The 21252-nt window shown below is 39.7% G+C and overlaps 1 protein-coding gene across 14 annotated transcripts in view; it reads left to right on the forward strand.

Moving 5' to 3' along the window:
* Positions 1 to 21252, forward strand: part of beta-Spec (spectrin beta chain) — a 418936-nt gene that overhangs the window by 199448 nt on the left and 198236 nt on the right. The window contains exon 1 of one of the 14 annotated variants that reach the window (XM_083113685.1): positions 10258 to 10275. The exons of the other annotated variants lie outside the window; for them this stretch is intronic. The gene's annotated coding sequence lies outside the window, so the exon portion shown is untranslated. Of the gene's footprint in view, positions 1 to 10257; positions 10276 to 21252 lie in introns of those variants that run through there. 14 annotated transcript variants of the gene reach the window in all.

Genomic DNA, 21252 nt, shown 5'->3' on the forward strand with positions numbered 1-21252 from the left:
ATACTTGAATTTTTTCATTGTCCTAGAGTGGCCACCCTGATTTTGTTCGGCATCACTTGCTCTGGATGTACCTACGCAGGCGATGTTCATTTTTTTCGGTGCATGCTAGAGGACTGAGCAGTCTTTTGTATATACAGTATTGTTTGCTTATCGTTAATCAGATGCAAGAAAGCTAAACTTCTACTGTGTTCAGAAGTGTTCTGTTCTTGGCGTAACTTCGCTACGCTTTGAAATTTCAAGACACCTAACCACACCACAAGAAGCGTGAATACATCGTGCTTCAGCGCTTCACCACAACTCCTTTTCAGCGTTTGTATCCACGTGGTTCAAAAATTAACAATAGGGACTACTGTTACATCACAATTCTGACTCATCCTTAGTTCCAGACACCAGGTGCGCGGAAGAGGAAATGGACTACCGTTACTCGAACACAGACCCTTCATTGTACCCTTAGTGCGGGATGCGCCATAGCCTTCGTTTGAACGTTGATCATCTGTAGCGATAGGTTTGCCTGTACAGATGGAAATCTGCCTCGCAGTTATTTGGAGCATTTGATGAAAATACATTCATTGACTGATTAACGAGCCAGTAACGGTATGGGAGTTCCACGATTGTAATTTTCGGTTCCCTGGAGAGCAGTGGCGTATGCTGGTTCTAACGAGTGGGTAATCTCCGACCCTTGATCCTCAAACTCCAAAAGTTTCCGTGCAATTTATGTCAGGATCCATATTGGATTTAGGAACATTGTGTCGGAATGTTTGTCTTATTGCTACGACCACAATCAATTAATTCTCGTTATTGCAGTTTAATATACGTGTAGAATTTCAAATAATAAAAAAAGACAGTATTATAAAGCTATAAAAAAAACAACCTGTAAAATATAAAATGAAAGACGTGCACTAGTGAAATAAAAACCCGCAATATTAATTTAAGTGCAAAATTCAACTTACTCCAGGACCCGATTATTTGTGCTATACCACATCCAAAGCATGCTTTTTGTCCAGTTGCACATCAATACGTGTCTGTGCGAAAGATTGCAGCTTAACAAAGGAAGTTATGTGACTTTTGGATTTTTCATGTTTGGCACAAGCGTTGCAAAGATTACAGTATCCGCCACGCGTCCATACATTCTTTTCAGCCCCGAAAAGTAAGCACGGCCAACAAAAAAAGCAAAGCTTATTAACACTTATACTTCCTGTCAACCATGGTGTTTTGTCATAATTTGCTTGCAAAAATGCCTCACATATTCCCGATTTTTGTCTTTCTGTGTAGAAATAAGTTCAAGCAATGACACTGGCCTACCTGTATTTACAATTTGCAACTTCTCCTGAAAAGATCTTGTTCCAAAAGGTTTCACCAGCAAATCTTGTATCACATCCATTACCCTTTAACACAGCACTATCACGACAAACACTAACACCTAAATAAATAATAAACACGAAGCACAGCACGAAGCCAACGACTACACGCATTCAGTTTCACGCGCCAAACTTCTGTTGTTGTGTTCCTGGTTCGGAATGAAATTCCCTATGAATGATAAAAAAAATCCCTTTCCGAGCTCGAAATAACAGGTTTTTAAAAGTTCGAATCATTGCAGGTCAGAGCCAGAAATTTATTTCGGGATGGGGATCATCCCTTATTAGCAGCCGCCACATAAAGTTGAAACAGTGGGGTTAGAAGTCCTGAAGATGAATCTCAGATTATTGCAACGTATTATGCAAAGTGTTTAATCCTGCTAAAATTAATTACCACTATACACTTTTTAAATTAGATATTTGTAGGATTTCGCCCCCCCGAGTCCTCCACCTGGTTACGTGCCTGATGTGTTTTTTTTTCGTTTTATGTTTAATTCGTTCATCTTCATCACTATTAATCTAAACAGGCGGAATATAGCAACTTAAATTAACTAATATATATATATATATATATATATATATATATATATATATAATTTATTTTTGATATCTTTCCCTTTAAAAAATATTCAGTTCCGTGAAAGAAGTATTCTCGCTGCTTTTGAAGATTAGAGAAGAGAAACAATCACTATTTTTGTAAATACAAGGATGGGGGGAGTCAGCAAATAGGTGCTTTAATTGCTTAAGCTTTGAATTTTAATTCAGTTTGCTTCATCTTCAATATTTAAGCTTTTCCCTTTTGATAAATTTATGTTCAAGTAACAGAAATCAGCAAGACAGAAGCAAATGTAAAGTGAAAATTAGCGTAGAATTGGTTTGCCCATGTTATTCAGTTTTCCTGTTCTTCGCACTCTACCGGGTATGTTTTCCCTAGTTCAGCGGAGGGAACGGTAAGGCTCTGAAGGTTGAGAGTGCGACCGGTGGACTCTCACAAGAAGGAGCTTACCCTGGGCACGGAATCACCGCGCCTGAGAAGCAGTGTTTCCTCCCCCTCTTTCCTTTCTCCTCCCTCCTCGCCAAGGGTTGTAAGGAAAGCGGGAGGAATGACGTCATGGTGAGATTCCAGTCATTCCACCGGCTGGAGAAAGGTTCCCAGACATTCGGCGGCAAACGATTGGAAGTATTCGCGCACTGGAAGCAAGGAAATGTATGCATCGAAATTGGTTTGGAAGCATTTTGCGAAGAAATGTATATATATATATATATATATATTTTTTAAAAAAAGAAATACAGCCGGGTCATCTGCGATTACCTAGATGACCCAGAGTATACGCCGCTGCTGGAGAGTGATGGCGGTATTTTGCAGTACAAATTGACACTATGTAGTGTTAATGTTTTATTGTTAAAAGCTTTGGCTTGAATCGAACCATTGCTGTTATCGTAATAGCTTCAACTTCGTTTTACGTCCCAATTTACATTTGTAACCACACTTTCTTTCGTTGCAAGAATGCTTATGAATCGTCTGCGTATTGTGTTTTCAAGTTTTTAATCCAGTGTTTTTCCACAAGTTAAACTAGCATAACGGTGTTTACTCGTATCTTTTTCCATAATTCAACCAAGAGAAAGCAAGCCTGACTTGTGATAGTATAGCTCGTCTTGCCTGTCTCTGGCACCGAGGAAAGTCCACCGACTGTGGACGACCGTGCTCTGGGCGTTTGATAGTCGACTGCACTAGGCGCTAGACAGAAGCATGGGATTTCTCCAGTTGACAGAATGGGGGGAAGGGGGGGCAGAGTTCCTTGCAACCTCTTAGCTTACCGAAAAAGGAGACTTAGGTGCTCCGCTCCTCCTGTACCGGTGTTGCTAAGGTGAGTGTAATTTTTTTTTTGCGATTGTTTTCTGCTTAGGTTTCAGTCCACTGAGCGTTTTTGCATTGTTTTCCTAGTTTGATATTACTCTCGGATTTTTTTTTGCACCATTTACATATCTGGTTGGTTGTATGGAAATAATGTTTATACAGCTTGTTAGAAACTGTAATCCAAATGCGTTGATGATTCTGGACATTCGTATCTGAAGAAAATTGCTTGCTTTCAAGGAAGCCCTGGCGACTAAAGCTCTTGTTTTCCTTCGAACATTCAAGATTGAGAATATATAGAAAAATAAATGTACGTAAATATTAGGATTGATTGAATGAAAATATGGAAGACATAACAAAAACTCAGATTAATGGTGCCAAATTCTACACCAGGTCAAGAATTAGATTTTGTAATTATTTCAATGAAAATGTATTGAAACCAAATTAAGAATGTTAAATGTAATACATTTTGGGAAATAAATTACACTAAAATAAAAAGGAAAAAGGTCTTTCCCACTTCTAAGGAGCTTGGGTCTAGCACGTGACTTGGATATTTTAAAATCTCTGCTATTTTGACCCCCGCCCAAATTTTCGTCTTCACTTACATTTTACCTAAATTTCCCTGTGGTGGGGGAAATTTCCCTTCACGTGGCAACACTGCCCTGAACATGCAATTTTCATCAAATAGTACTGAAATGTAAAAGTTCCGGCGAAATGTCTGTCATGACAAACCAGAGTTTCTGCCTCAGGGTCGCACGACTAGTGGTTTCATAATTTTGTAACTTTCAAGGTCTCTTCTATATGATTTTCCCGGTCATTATGTCGCGGATTTAGTTTCACTGTTCATCACAGTGGGAAACGATGAAAAAGATTGGGAATGTTGTTCATTGATGTGGCATGTCATGTGAAGGCCACAGGAAAAAATCATCTTCCGCAGGAGCATGACCCACGCTAGCAACGGAAGTAGATCTGAACGTCGCTGTTTGTGCCTGTGAATGGAGTGCATTTCGCACGGAAGTTGAACTTAACTGTATCATGAAGGTCAGAGAGTACTGTAATGCTTCACAAGTTCTTATGTATCGATCGAATATTGAGGTTCTGGGCAACATCCATGCGCTATAATCCAACCATTGCCTGTGGAGACTTGTTTAAGTGGCTCTGATCCTACATAAAGTAGACTTCAAGCGGAGTGGTTAGCACGACGCTACGGCGCCCACCGTGAGCGTTCTTCGCGAGTCTCTCTTCATCAACTTCATCACCCATCGTCTTCGCGATTAGCCAAAAGTGGCAGAAAAAGCGAAGTTAAACGAACCAAATCAGTCAAAGTTGACCTGACTTTTGCAGGTATTTATATCCATTTTGATTTGAATTAGCGGTCCAGTTTCGATCCCTGTAAATAGGGCTGTGATTTTTGTTTTCCCACCGTTGATTTAAACTCGTTTCTACCTTTTGGAAACACGATGATGCTGGATTTATTGGTCCCACAAAGGCTTAATTTTTGAAACGATATTTTAGCTTTAACCCACATTATTGTATGAAAGCCATTTTTAGCGTGTTTCAGCATTTCATTAGATATTGTTCATATAAATCAGGCTTCTATAGGTTTCTTTGGTTTTCGTCGCCATACCAGTTATAATTCTCCCTGTGCGATATTTGATCTGCAAGACAGGATAGCGTATCTACTAGTCATGAAAGTGAAGAAAAAGTTAAGAAATCAATAAGTAGGTCAAGAAGTCGATAAGAACACAAGAAATTATACTTGTATTTTCTAGCGCACTGATTGATTTAATTTCTTTTACTTCACTTTTCTGCCCATTATTCTGGCTTTGAGTCCAGACGCCAGAGTCCAGGATGCATTAATAGATAAAGCAAGTCTAATTCTCTTGTTAAATACAGTTTCAGTTTTTATCCGAACTGGCCTTTTGGTAGGGGTTTTTCATTAAATATAACATTTTAAATTGCAAATTTCCAACTTTTACCTAAGTAGAGGTCGAATTAATAAAGGTTAAAAGAAGCAAGAAATAAAAGTGCAAGAAAAAGTCAAGAATTTTGAATTTGTTATTTTGATAGACACCCTGAAGGAGTAACTGTCGTATTCCAAATTAAAAGCATACTTTCCGAAATTTTCGAGCACTTTTAGTTTCTACTTGGACATTTCTGAGCCCCACCCCCTTTTAAACGAATAACGACTTAGACTTGTATCATATCACATTCAAAATTCTTCAGTTTATTTTGTCGAATCCACTTTCGAAGAAACAGAAGCTTCCGGGTTCATTAGACGTGAGCTGTTGGCCAGTGGTCTCGTTTGAAATGGACAGTACTACCGGTGTGGGTTGTTGCCCAATTTGGCTCCACTCCTACTGGTGTAACTTGAACTATTTGTGTACAAGGGGATGGGCAGAAATACTTCAGCAGTATATGATATTAATTTTGTTTTAGAATTAAGTTGGTTGCATTGATGAGCACCAAGGTATTTACTAGATCTTTCATCAGCTGCTTCTGAAGAAGGAAGCAGGTCGTAAGCATCTGCTGAACAGACGGCGTTGGTTTTTGCATGTTCAATGAACCTTTATCAGGGAAGGAATGCGAAGCCAGTTTGGCTGTTTCACACTCAATTCATGCACTTGAATACTAATGTATTGAGGTTCATTCGGCGTTGCCAGACTTCCCGTGTGACCAACTGCCAGGAGAGTTCTTTGGGAGTGTTTGTAGTCGATACTTTCCCTTTCCTTTTGACCCAGTAGGGTGTCCTATATTACACGCATCGCGCCCGCAGCTTTTCGCAGAACTACCTCATGCTGAAAGTCGCTAGGATAGAAATTTCGGAACTGCCACGTCAGTTCAGTAAAGTATCCGCATCAATAGTTATGGTCATGAGAATCCAATAGTTTCAGAGTACATCTTCTGTTTTGTACACCTAGCTACATATTCCACTCATGAAGTATTACCTGACAGATATACCGGTGGATGGTTTCCAATATCATGATGTATTATCTAATCACAATGTAGTCTTTGGTAGGGAACCAGATCGTTGTCCTTATATTATGGCACTGAATTTAGTCACTCTTGTATAAGGGTGTCTACCAGTCTGGAAATGTCAGGAAAGTTTACTGTTTCTGGAAAAATCAACATTTTTTGTAGTAGTGCCCTGAAAGTAGGTTTTTGAACAAATAAAGAAAAGGGACAAGTGAGAAAATAAAATTTTGTTGTGAGCAAACTATACTTCGGTTTGATGTACTGAGTATTATCATCTGTAGTTACAGTAGAAATTCTATATTCTCCAGGAAAAGATCATGTTTTGGACTATTTTCATGTAGAGATCTACTATAGTAAGTGGCTATTGGAATTTCCAATTTGTTGTTACAGTTTTTGGGTTGTTTAGAAGATTTTAGGATTAATACAGATATTACTAAATGCTGTAATTATGATTTTTTATAAAATAATTCATTGGTAACCTTAAGTCAAAACGTGCCAAGCATTACATACACACACTACCCAAGATTCCACTTTCCAACAGTTATTTCTATTCGTATTCCTTTTTAATCACTTTTATATGGAAGTGAATGTTCTAAAAACTTGCCTAATTGGACAATGCAACTTGCAGGCACCCAGACTGTCCATCCCTGTTTTCCTTCTTCACGTCAACAATAACACTCGCTAGTTTGTTGCGGAACTCGAAAGCAATCTCTAATACCTCTATCGTATTTCAATTTCCAACAATAGAGAAGTGCTTGTCAGTCTACAAAAGAAGAGAGATTGATCGGAAAATATAACATTTGGAAGGAAAAACAAACCGGGACAAATGGTTTCTCGAAAAAGCAATTGTTTTCAAAACCGGGTCGTACTCGTCTGGCAACCATTAAAAAAAATAATAGCCAATGTACAGTCACAGACAGTTCTGGGTTGTAACACCACACCATTGACCCAATGGAATCTTTACAACGCAGAAGTGTCCGTGACTGTACCGTAAAGGGTATAAGTTAGGAAGGTAAGCGTGTTTTTCAATTAATCTCTAACAAGGTCAATGCTCTTCTCATCGTACAATGTGATAATACTGCAATCCAGAATCTAGATTCATGTAAGGTCCATAAATAGGGAATTGGAGGGCGTGTTGCTGAAAATTTTAGAGATGGTGTTGAAGGTGTGTGGATAAACTCAGTGGCGGCGATTGGGGGGGGGGGGCGAGGGAGCCCCCTCCACCTTTTGCTACTTTTGCCCCCGCACTATGCTACGAGGGAAGAGAAAAGTCTTTGCCCCCCTAGTTTTGGAACCCATTCGCCGCCACTGGATAAACTAGAAACTCCCACAACGGTTGCTGAAAGTGTGGCTCCCAGTTCTTTGCGGTGCATAACCGAACCGTTGCTCTTTAAATTTGTATTCACTTTGCAACATCCTTCTAACGGATTCTCCACTCGAACGGAAACAAAGAGAAAGACATGGCGGACGCTTAGAGATTACTGTATGCCATGTCAGTGCAGAAAGAAGTTCTGGTAAGAGGACAAATCTGGTCGGAAATCGCATTCGCTGTCTCAGTTCGTAGAAGTCTCCTTTGACGTCGTTGATACATGAATCACTCTCCCAATGGAGCGATTGTGGCATGTAGTGTATTTTGTAATCCGGAAAGGTCGACTTCCTACTTTATCGATGACATCATGTAGGAGACTGCTACTGACGTGAGATTGCCATATTTGCTTCATTCTTCTCCTGTGAAGTTGAGTCAGAATATTAGCCTAGTTCAGTGAGCTAGGACTTTATGGGCGAAACAGGATTGGATGTATTCGTTCCCAAAGTTCGTTCCTATGTTGGATTTCATGTTCTGTGTGCAGCTTAGATTCGGATCGTGTTTTGTGAAAAAAGAAGAACGTGACCGGGCAACTGGGCTCAGTTGAATCGTGGGTCATGAATTGAATAGGTTCATCCCTGGAACTGACATGGCGAACGAACGATCAGATTATAAAGCTGGCTGTGCAACTTTCTGGGTCATTTTGCTGGTTCAGTGGTTCGGGTGCAAAGAGGGCAACTAACATCCGTATAGTACTTGTATATCGCTTTGGGAAAAAGTTGCAGTTTCCATTATTATCTTCATACACTCTTTCACTTCACTCGCATGTGCTGTTTCACCATGATGCGGACACTAAACAAACATATTTTCTTCGTAACTAGGGTTAGGATTTTCATGACAGCATATTTTTTTTGGTCTTGCCTAAATATATAGAAATTCATATTATGAAGAAACTAAATGAAGGTGCTTTTTAAGGGCATATTTTGCCATTTCTACGTGATTTTGATATTTTTCTGTAATTTTCAGCATATTTTCGCGTTTTCAAGGAATATATAGCCATTTTCAAAGTGGGTTAGTTCTTACTCCTATGTTCACTCAAGTTGTTGATTTTTTTTTTACAATTATACGTCTAAGTTTTTTAAAAAGAAATATCCTGAAAACCAATCTCTTTTTCTAATGAAATGAAATTAAAATATAAACTTTGGGCCAAAATATAACAGCAGATATTTGCTTATTGTTAAATTTCTTAGAAGTGTAGGTTTTTATTTTTTGCAAAATTATGAGAACTACATTCCTCCCCTATTGCAATGCAATACAAATGTACTCTCAATACTACAGAACTTGAGCCGAATGACACTGTTTACTTTAAATATGCTTCTCTTGTGCCAGCCGAAGTAGAAAGAAGCTTTTGTCAGTACAAGGATTTGCTGGTTGACAATAGGTAATCATTTGAAAATTTGTAGAAAGCATTCATTGTACATTTTAACCGAGGGCTCATAAAGTGGATTAAAAATAGTATGTGAAAATATCTCAACAGATGTCAAATATTGATGTTTGAAACAGTTAAGTTGTAAGGGCACATTTTTCTAATTGTACTGCATATTTTTAAAAATTGTAGGTAATTTTATTTCGCATATTTTGGTGATTTTAGATTATAAAAATACTCGGTAGTAAAATTTTATCGGCAAGTGGTTTTTCCTGTCTTTTTTTAAACTCTTGATGTAAATACTTTGTTCTATTACATGGTGTACCTTATCGTTTAGCTTACCGCAACCAATTTCACATACTTTGCTTACGGACTGATGCTCTTCATTACGTCGTCGTATTTCATCATCAAATCGCTTGGACTTATACAATAAAGTTAGAACCTGCAAAGATTTAAAAGTAGCATTCTTCATTTTAATAGACTGGAAGAACAAAGATTGATAGTAGCTAGGATATTAGTGTTAGCCACAGTTTTCTATTTCTGTCAGTTTCTAATATACGAATTGTTGACTGACATGAACAACTGAGACAACTGTCATCAATACATATACATTGGTCCAATCTGTTAGTGCTGTGTTCAGTTTCATCCATTCCTGAACATAGTGTGATTTGTAGATTTATACAGGGTGTCCGAAAAGTAACTGTGCAGTGGAAATGTTGAAGTTGTACTTACGATAGTTCAGTTTTGTCTACATGAGATGCTGGAAATGTCCTTCTCCGACCTGAAGACATGTTTGCACACGACGCTGCATATTGTTAAACACTTTATGGAGGGTTGCTGGAGTTTTCTGTCCAATGTGCTGGGTAATGGCTCTCTGCAGCTCCGCCAGTGTGTGAAGATTGTTTTCGTATACCCGTCCATTGAGTGAGCCCCACAGAAAAAAAACGGGGGGGAGAGATCTGGAGACCTAGCAGGCAGAGTTCACGGGAGATTATGCGATCACCAAAAAATTCTTCCAAAAATGGAGTGATGCCCCAGCCGTATGTGGAACGAACACTCTTGAATCTCACGCTCATTGAGTTGAGCCACAAAGGGTTCCAGAATGTCAGTGCGGTAACGTTCTGTGTTGATGGTGTGGTTGAAGAAAAGTGGCCCAATAACACGCTGTCGACGTTCTTTTATTTTCTCACTGCACTGCAGTTACTTTTCGGACAAGCTGTACATAGTTTACAAGAAAAGTTTTCTGATGACGTTTCAGTACATGTGATTCTTCTCAGTACAAAAGTTACATGTTATTTTTTTTCTATTTTCAGGTTAGTATAAACATACCTTTACCGTGGTGGATGGTCTACAATTGGTAAGTACTTGAATAAGCTTGCTTCCGATTTAAAGAGGACGCGTTGCACATGTTTTGTATAATGATAGCCAGTCTCTCAATGAACGTTGGCGTTTTATACGTTACTAGACGGTACTGTAGTGTTGACGTATCGTACGCACGGTATGCCATAGTTAGAGTTCCGACCTAGCATGTGCATTTTCCGCTGAAATTTCTTCGTAGTACATCTCTAATATATGACAAATGGTAAGGTAATGAAATTTTAGTTTTGGAATTTTGGGAATTTAATGTAAAAAAATCTGGAGTAATATTGTTTTCTAGCTTTCGTAGCCCTAGTAGAAAATGGCAAACTAGGGTTATCTATAAATTACGGGAGGTCCAATAGGCCCAGTCATGAATACATAATTTTGTTGCTCCTTGCGGTGAATTAGTTTGATAATGACTGTAGCCTCTGTGGAAGATCGTTTAGAGTCGCCGACACACTATCTCGTCACCAAAGGTTCCAGGTTCTCTTTGTGGATGTGCATTCGTTGACTTCATCTATTACTCATTCACGCTTCTCATCCCAATCAATCTACCTTGAATACCCGCCATGGACCAGTCTGTTGGATTTCCGAGGTTCGTAAGCTCGGGTGGGAAATTTTCTAACATAAAGCGTCTCTGGGATGCACCCAACCTCCAATATATGGCCTCACGGCGGGGCAAAGGTTTCCAGAGCGTGGGGCTAATCTCATCACCTCCACAATGCCCAAGATCGTGAACGTGTGGGCCCTTTATCTCCACCCCCACTGTGACTCCTCATGATATGTTGCATATGTGCCGGGGGGGGGGGGGAGGGAAGCCTTACTTTTTTTGAAATTTTTAAGTCCCACTTGCTGCACAGAAAGGCTAATCGGGACCGGACCTACAGTTTAGAGATCCAAACCACTCGGGTATCGATCCCGAGGATCCCTTGCTTACAAGGTGACGACGTTACTACTATACTATCGGTATTGGTTGTTCGAGGCGAGGCCAAACTGTGAAGTCTCGACTCTGCATCACGGAGGAGAAATTTCAAATATCAGGGTAACTTCGTCATGAGACTGATACGTAGATGTCTGTAGGAGTCGCATGCTGGTGGAACAAAGGGAGTGTGAAGCCACACACGTGCAGTTGTGGAGCGGACATCAAGGGAGGAAGTGTGTTGTGTGCATTGTGCTTTGGCGCTGTTTGCAGCATTTTCTCGTGCACGATGCCAAGGACATATAATGGTAGTTTGTGGTTGGAAATATCATAACTATACCTCCGATCAGGTGCAGGAGGTATAGTTGTATAGACTGATCGGAAAGGGGAAAACTGTCGCGGAAGCGTGACAATCTTACTTCTTCATGGGAGTAATTTTGACCTGTTAGGAACGTAAGCAAAGATGACGTATTTGCCCACCCTAATATTTTGGAATTTCTTTTTGTATTCCTTCAGTACATGTATAAAGGACAGTGTTCCTCGCGTATAATTTTCGTGTTGTCACTCGTCATGGATTTTGCAGCGCACATTAGAATATGCCAAAATCTGTACGAAGTTAACCCTTTTGACGGTACATAAAGGCAGGGGCAGAAAAGTACAATGGCGCTTGAATTTTTAAATGCAGTTCTAATTTTTTTAAAAAAAATATTTCAAGTTCATTTAAGGACATTTCCATTACTTTTTTTTAAAACTAGTATGTATGGTTTCTGTATCACGTGTCCATTAAATCAGAATATAAACATGCCATTATGAATTTTTGCACTATTGTTATACGAATTTTAAAATCTACAACGATAAGGTAGAGTCGGCAATTTGAATGTATTGCATACTTACCGGCATTTATGCTGTTAACCACTTCGGCGCAACAGTTATTTTTAATTCAGTCTTGTATTCATTAATAAAGTAAAAGTTTTGAGGTCAAAGTATGTGTAGCTTTATCTTAGTTGGATTCATTGCTTTCCTAGTCGAATATTTGCAAAAAATCCTGGTTCATGGAAAAAGGGGCCTAAATTATTTTTGTCTACCCCGGCATAAAGGTATCATCGTTTATCGTAAGTCTTGACCAGTGGCGTCCCTATGCCATCTGCTTTGGGGGGGGGGGGGGGCTGCAACCAGATACATGACTTAACAGTTGGGCTGAAAAGTTCGTAGGCTAACATAGTAAAAAATATTTATTTGACAAAATTCGATTTTATTATTCAATATAGTTGCCTTTGAGGGCGATACAACGATTATAGCGGTCATACAATTTTTCGAGGCCATTTTTATAGTACGTTTTCTCTTTAGCCTCAAAATAGGCCTCAGTTTCGGCGATTACCTCTTCATCAGTGCTAAATTTCTTTCCAGCGAGCATTCTTTTAAGGTCTGCAAACAGGAAAAAGTCACTGGGGGCCAGATCTGGAGAATATGGTGGATGGGGAAGCAATTCGTAGTCTAATTCATATAATTTTGCCATCGTTTTCATTGATTTGTGACACGGTGCATTGTCTTGATGAAACAGCACTTTTTTCTTCAAATGGGGCCGTTTTTTCGTGATTTCATCCTTTAAACGCTCCAACAACGCTATGTAATCTCAGCTATCTCGATCAACTTCACTTTACGATCATTTAAAATTATTTTGTGGACTTTTTTGATGTTTTCGTCGGTAACAGCCTCTTTGGGGCGTCCACTGCGTGCATCGTCTTCGATGCTCATTTCGCCTTGTTTAAATTTAGCAAACCACTTCTCAACGGTTGATTTTCCTGGTGCAGAGTCCGAATAATGTTTATGAAGCCAAGCCTTGGCTTGAACAGTATTTTTTTTCGCCAAAAAGCAATGCTTTATTAACACACGAAATTCTTTTTTTATCCATTTTTGCACAATAACAAAAGCTGCTTCACTCACAATGCTATATCTCACGAACTAATTATCCGGCAGCTGTGAAATTTATACACGTATCTTTTGAAGGTTAGTACTAAGTAAAAATCACATGGATTTAATTCTAGTAACGCCATCTATGAGTCAGCCTACGAACTTTTCAGCCCAACTGTTACTACTACTGTAAATATTTTTAATGTTTGAAAATAGCAAAGTGATTAATAAGACAATAATATACGTATAACAATCATAATGAATTAAAACTAACATAGACTTACTGCATTAATTTTTATGAAAACAGATGGATATTCTTGTCCTGTTTTTCTAATGCTGGTGAACTATGTCTTTAAGTATCAGCTGTACTCTGCGGTTCGAATTTCTTGCAAAATTATAAATAACACAATCCACACACAATTCATGACACTCTTCCTTTTCTATGGCCAGTATTTCAAGTGAGGAAAGTCTGTCTTGGCCCATAGTATTACGCAAAAATGTCTTGATTCTCTTCAAACAACTAAAACTCCTCTCACACGATGCTGATGTCACAGGAATTGTCACTGCAATTTGCAACATTCTGCATAAGTTCGGAAACATGTCTTTTGGAATGGCGTTCATTAAATGTACTATGGATGTGATGGTCTATGTCAAGTTCTTTAGGTAATTTTTTGTATCTAGAGGTATGTTCCTGCATTAACAATTGTTCAAATATGTTTTCTCGAAATACTGTATGTACTAATAGCTAAAAATTGGGGGGGCTGAAGCACCCCAAAAAGGACCTAGCGACGCCACTGGTCTTGACTACTCAAAATGGAAGAAAATTTCTCTTAACCACCACTGCTTGTCCAAGCGTTTAGATTTTGCCACACTGTTGCACGAGACGCACAGGAGCCTATGTGATTATATACCGTAACTTAACCTTGAGGAACCTGTTCTGTGCTTGTGGGCGTCGCATACGTGTTCGCCTGCCCGTGCAGTATGACGTGGATTTTGTTTTTTTCATTTTGTCCCGAGAGTATTAGTCGGCAGCTTTCTGATGGCGTGCTAGCAATGTGTTTCATTCACGAAACATAAATTTATGCTAGTCTGTTCCAAGGCCACTGTCCCTCGATTTATTGCAGTGGCGCGATAGGATTGCATAACGTCGCTCTCCATACAGTAGCATTGTAGTCTGACGTGGAGTGAACTTGGCTACAAAGACGGTTGTCGTGTAGTAACTTCTCAACTACAGCGTGATCCAAATGTTGCGCACTCCTAAATTTTTGATCATTAATGAACAGAAAGAAGCCTCCCCAATGGCGAAGGCGTCGTCTTCTTGTAATCAAGGGGTTCCGGGTTCGATACCAGGTGGAGACACAGTGGTTCAGTTCGGACTTTAAACTGTAGATCCAGTCCCGCTTGGCCTTACTGTGCATAAAGTGGACCTAAAACACCAACTGAATCATCAATCAATCATGAACAGAAAGACCTCAATTGCAATGTTAAATTGAAGAGAATAAGAGGGGGCGAGGGTTCAGCACTTCTCCAGCACAGTTCAATGCTTATGCGTTATGCTAATACAGGAGTAGAAAAATACAGGACGCCCGGTCGCTTGGAAATTTTTACCTGGCGCCTGAATTTTCAAATTCAGCTCCAAAAAAATATGAATTTTAATATTTCCAGTTCGCTAATGGAAACTTTCATTTTTTTTTCAAAGAAAGAGCACACCTATGTTTTTGTAAGTGTATTTTCTGTATCACGTGTATCATTAAATAAGAATAATAAACATGTCATTATAGATTTGCTCGAGTTGACGAATTAGGCACAGAATTCGAATCAGAAATTCTATGCAGATCGCACAATTCATTGTGCACATTTTGCGCAGTTTTTTCGTTATCGCCAGATGCTGGCATTTATTGAAAATAATTTGTAACTTTTAATGCATCATTACACATGGTCAGTGATGTACTAAAGTTCATTTCGTGTAAACACTGTACAGAAAATTAAAACATTACATAAGGATTAATGTTAAATGAAAGTTGCTTCGTGGTTTCAACGTCCTTCGTTCCGCAAGCCACTAACTTGACGTCTTGCAGGCTGACTGTTTTTTTGCGGGTCTCCTTTATCGCACAACGCGTTACCAACTTTGTGTTAATACACTGCAATGTATTCATGCTAAGCGAACTAGACCTAATGAGGCTAACCTAACAATGAAAGCATTCCACGATGACGTCAAAAATGCTAGCACGTTGTGCGATAAAATTAGGAAGATAAATTTTTTGTTTGTAAACTCAGATCTCCATTAGTTTCATGCAGTGGGAATCGTTGTTCCCAGAATTTTGATCATCCCACGATCCTCTCTAGTTTTTGTTTTCCCCGTATAACCAAGCTCCTGCCTCCTAATTTGTATGCGTTTTGCATTTAACTGCAGAAAGGCAGGCAGTCGGTGGCGGCTTGGGTTTTTGATGAGTCAACTGGAAGGTCTCGCCGCTGCACTCGGCTCGGTGCTTGTGGAGGAAAAAAAAAAGAGCAATCATCGACCCCAAGTAACGGTGCGCAGAGTGCTTGTGCATGGGAGATGCCAACTGATCGCCGACGCTTTCCGGTTCATTCAGTTATCCGTGAAAAAGCCTGCCACAACCGCTTCCCCACCTATGACCACAAGGTAGGTCTTTTTAGACCCACGGTTCTGTTAGTTTTAAAGGTGAGCAAGGGCGTTCTCGGCTTTAGTACTGGGGGACTTCCTGATTAGATTACTTGCTAACCACACCTCTTGGTAATCATAGAGACCTGGGTTGTTAGGTCACAGGCTACATCTCACGTTGAGCATAATATGCTATCCATACACGAAACATTCTGAACCTGTACAGTGGGATGCACAAGTATTGCTCTGCTAATATCCATGACTTCTTTTTTTGGTGCATCAAACGTGTTTTTAAGAAATGTGTTTTCGTATGTTGGTACAGAGGTTGTCGGTATCTTGTGTGCGAGTTAGTTTCAATTCTTAAGGTAGTGATTGCTGCTACAACTGTTTTAAGCATTGTCATTGCCTGGTGGATTTGTGAAGCCTGTGGAATACGTTCGTTGCTAGGTTAGGCTTGTTGAGTTTGGTTCTCTTACAAGAAGATGACGAAGAAGCAGCAATACCGACCAATTCTTAAAGCTCTCACTAGGTATAGTATAGAGAAGAAACATGATGGGCAATTTGCGTGGTATTACTCATGCATCCCACTGTATCTACGGATAGAAGTTAATTTGCGTTTGATTATTATCTTTCTTGCTATTGTGTTGGGAACACAATTTGTATACATTTACATCAAGTACGTGCATTCGTACGAATCAAAAAGAAAGCAGAGTTTGAAATTATGGCCGATTCTGCCCATGGTTGCATACGTGAACTTTCTAATATACTGTACAGTGTAAAACTTTAGTAAGGCCTCACTGAGACAGCACCTTTTACAAACAAAACAGACAAAAACTGATATTGAATTGGAAACACTGCATCGTCAATGCTGAAACTCTATGCAAGATAAGGAAGAGCTGCACAGGTGTCAGTCGTGAACACCACACAGAAGAGAATGTTAACCATGAGTCATCAAGGAATTAGCACAGCGTTTCTTTCTGTGGTCATTCGGCCTCGGAAGAAATATTTGTTGTCCATTTTGAGCTTTCAAGAAATCAGGTTCTGAGCTGGCGATTTATTTCCTTCATGAATGAAAATAGGTTGTTCATTTGTTCGTTTCTTTTCTCTCTTTTGTCAATAGCTCTAAAACAAATATAAAAAGAAAACGAGCAAAGAAGGTCGTTTCTTTCGGCACGTGGCAGGCATATGTGGTAACTTTGCTATTTCTACGACCATATTATATCCCTCTTGTTTACTTTCAACGATAAGGACGAATGTTGGAGTGACCAGAAAAAATTAACGAACACAATAAGCTCTTAAATATTACCCACGCTTCGAAAATAGATTCCGGCCCCAGTGGCAGAGTGGTTACGACATCACGCTACGACGCCAGGCGTCCCGCATTCGAATCCTGGCCTGGGCTTGAATTTGTGAGTGTCCAATCATCAATTGAATCATATCGTCACTAATCCCCATATTTGATTGAGTTTGATTGATTGAGTTTGTGTTTGAAGTCCACTTTATGCACAGTAAGGCTAATCGGGACTGGACCTACAGTTTAAAGTTGGATCCGAACCACTATGTGCCTCCACCGGGTATCGAACCCGGGAACCCTTGTTCACAAGGCGGCGATGCTACCACTCCGCCATCGGGGAGGCCTCCCCCATATTTGCAACTTAGCCAAAAGTGGCACAAGAAGCGAAGTAAAATAAGCAAATCAATCAATCGAACATAGGGTCAACGGATTCATAAAGCAATATGCAAAGCACTCGGTCATGAAGACCCTCAAAATTGAAATAATAAGTGGAAAAAAACAACAACCTGATATTAGAATATTTTAAGAGTTTAGGCAGATTAACAGTTCATGTCAACCTAAAACAATTTCACCTGTATTGTGTGATATATGGTTCTGCCCTAATATAATTGAACGTGCTCTTGCGATAATACCGTGCGTCCATTTCGATCTGCAGCCGAGAGATCGGGAGAAACGTGGCGGGCGGCGCTGACGGAGGTGCCGACATTTGCGGCCTGTAATGCCCGCATATTTTTATGGACATATGCAGACATTTATATAAATATTGCAAAACTAGCACTAACCTGTGTTATAAGAGTTGTTCAAAGTGATGTCCACCTACACGCCTGGGAATTTCTGTACAAATTGCCTACACACGTCTCGACACGAGTCTGTTTTCACGTAAGTGTCATACATAAAAATTCTTTGTTCTAACGTGAACCTTGCGGCTGGCATTCCAATCGTCTGACTGACACAACACACATACACACTGCAATAACACAAACAAGTAACGGCAAGTAACCAAGAATAACACTCTTACGCACAGTACGAAATTAACACGCTCTTGGTTTACATCTGCCTGCCACTATATTCACAGCTCTGTAGTCGCGAAGGAACAAAAAACTTGAGCTAGGAGATTTCGGATTGCAAGGAAGCTCACGAACACCATTAGCTTTTAACGGTTCGTCTGCAGCGTAATCTTGATACAGTGTTGCACATTCGAAACCTCCAAACGATCCCCATCGACACAAAACTCTTTCAAGGATATAAACTTAAGCAGGACGTTACTGGTCAAAACTATGATTAAAATGTTTTACAGAGTATTATCTGTGGCTCTTAATATAATTTCTAAAGCGTATTTATTTGTGTATATAAGGGTGGAACTTGGAAGAATTACAGAAGAACTTTTGCGTGTTATAACACAGGTTAGTGCTCGTTTTGCAAGATGTCCACAAAAATAAGCGGGCATTACAGGCCTCAAATGTCGGCATCTCCGTCATTGCCGCCCGCCACGTTTCTCCCGATCTCTCGGCTGCAGATCGAAATGGACGCACTGTAGTTACACATTTCCGTCTTACAACACAGAACCTCGACTCGGCACGATATGTGCATTTCCTTGCCCCTGTTTTGTATTTTTTCTATTTAGGATATATTACGTTGCCTTTTTGCCTCTTGGTTAATTCGTGGTGATGAGAATGATTGGCCAATTGATAACATGGATGTGATGGGGCAAACATGCCTTAATCATGGTTGGAACTTAAGACCTCTGTCTTCAAGCACGTTACAATCTGCCATGTGTGTCTTTTCATCTCCAGTCACCATTAATTTCAAGAGGTAGAAAACGACGTTACTCAAACAAATTGTACAAATAATTTCCATGACCATAAACATCTGTTGCACTTGTTGAGAGAAATCCATACCCTCGTAATGTTATAAGTAAACGTCGACCTAGTTGATGTCCCAGGAACCCTTCCTTGCACGAAAATCACACTGTGTCCACATGATTTACTACTGAACGCTTACTAAAGTAATAGAAATGTGCATCCCCATTTCCATTAATCGTTCACTCTTCGTATATTTTGAGGTCAGCTAATTCGAACATACGACCCTAAGACAGCTACACACTGCCAAAAAAACTGCAGTGTCAACAAAGTAATTACTGTATATTTATATATTTTATTTTTGGTAATGGAATATTTTTCCCTTCAGATTCTTATTTATGTTTGTTTGGTTTATTTTACTTCGCTTTTCTGCCACTTTTGGCTAAACGCGACGATGAGGATGAGCGATGAAATGATGAAATTGATGAAGGGACAGTCACAATGAACACCGAACGAACACAATGCCAAGGCGGTGTTTAAGCAAGCTGTGTTAACCACTCTATCACGGAGGCCGAAATCCTTTTTAGTTAGGAGAAATCGTTCCTTGACAGCGAACTAAGAACATTTAATATGCGTCACGTCAGAGTTATAATATTTGAAATTTCTAACAATCAATTGGGATTCACTCTTAACCATTTTTTTGCCTACATAACAACTTCCACACAGTTAAGATCGTTTACACTAAGGACAACAGCGTTAAAGTCCATGGTTTAAGGAATGATTAAGCACATTATAATGACGGAAAATAATAATTCACATGACTATATTCATGCATTACATCGGTGAAACATTAATTTTCGTTCAGGAAGAAATATTGAAAAACGCAGGGAATCAATGACCAATTGGTTTATTTATTTTACTTCGCTTTTCTTCCACTTTTGAGTAATCACATAGATAAGGATGAAAGGTGTGTTAAGACGAAATTTGTGAAAGGCAATCACAAACGTAGGACACAGCCCAAACTTCACAGACCATTACACTGGCCTTGTGTCTAGACGCCAGATCCTCGTTAGTCTGCAAAATATACTCCATTGTCACAATGACGTAAGCATTCGTAGAATAAATTTGTATATATCATTCTCCCCCTCCCCCCAAGAAACGTGAGCTAAAATATTGCGCATTCTGTGATATGTTCATTACTTCTCAGGAACCACTCGCGGCCTTCAACTAGTTTATCCTTAAAAAAAAAAAAAACTGCTTGTTAGGATGTTAACAGATATTTCAGGGACAATATCCATAGAATACTGTCACATACGCAGAATGCAAAACATTTCTATTTTCTCATTTCTACTACAACCCTGGCGAAAAAAGGCGGCTGGAGCGTGGTGCTGATCGTATCACCTCCAAAATGGCCAAGCTCGAGAATATGCGGTGCCCTACTACCACATCCCCTAAATGTGCCTTCATGGCACGTTGCTATACGCACGAGGAACTTTACCTAACCTTTACTACTACCAACTACTCATGCCAGGAATTTTGGTATTTTATATACTTTTTTATTTGCCCATTGCTAACCTGGTTCATTCCCAGCCATAACAGCAATTAGTCGATGCAATAAAAATACGCCAAACTTAAAAAGAAACGGGTGTCAGCGTGCGCGCGCGCGCACGCACGCACACACACATACACAGAGAAAGGGGGGGGGGGTAAAAAAAAAATTCTTCCACAAACTGCCCCGATCATGCCTGACAAGACTCCAACAGAAAGCTTTCCGGAAACAAGTTTACGTGCGCATAGGGTAGTGATGGCCTTGTCTGCAACTGCCTTCCCCCACTTTCTTATCGAATACAGGAGTAATGAAGTGTTTCCAACTACCTTCCAATCTAACTAAGATTAGCGAGATCTTTTTTTAAAGTTCGCCAGTGTACAACAGGGCCATGAAGTTAACATGGAGTTTAGAGCATTACCTCCGTAGGGGAAAATAGTACCACAGATAAACGTATTATAGCAACGCCATCTCTTGTTCTTTGTCAGAAGTGGTGGAAGCAAGACTGCGAGTGGCGCCTCTCAGCGGATTATTTTGTATTTCTTGCGGGAGAGCGAATTCCAGCAGGAGGTCAGCGTAGAGGTTTTCCTCCTGTAGTTCCACATCTGCCTATAATACGTACACAGGAAAAACTGATGTGTTTGTAGTTTTTGGTACTGTAAGCACAAAAAGAAGACAGCCGTTACTAAGTTCGGAAATTTTGACTAAAATGTTTGCCAGTTAACATTATTAATAATTTGGCTCGGTTAAACAATCATTTTTTTGGTGCTTGTCTGAACAAATATGTGGTTCCTGAAAACTATTTGTTGAACTTTTTTTCCCTCTATATATGAACCATGAGAAAAGGAAGCCGGCAGGATAACAGCATGACATCCGAGGT

Source organism: Lepisma saccharinum, chromosome 28 (genome assembly GCF_977018435.1).
Source record: "Lepisma saccharinum chromosome 28, izLepSacc3.1, whole genome shotgun sequence".
Classification (NCBI taxonomy): Eukaryota; Metazoa; Arthropoda; class Insecta; order Zygentoma; family Lepismatidae; genus Lepisma; species Lepisma saccharinum.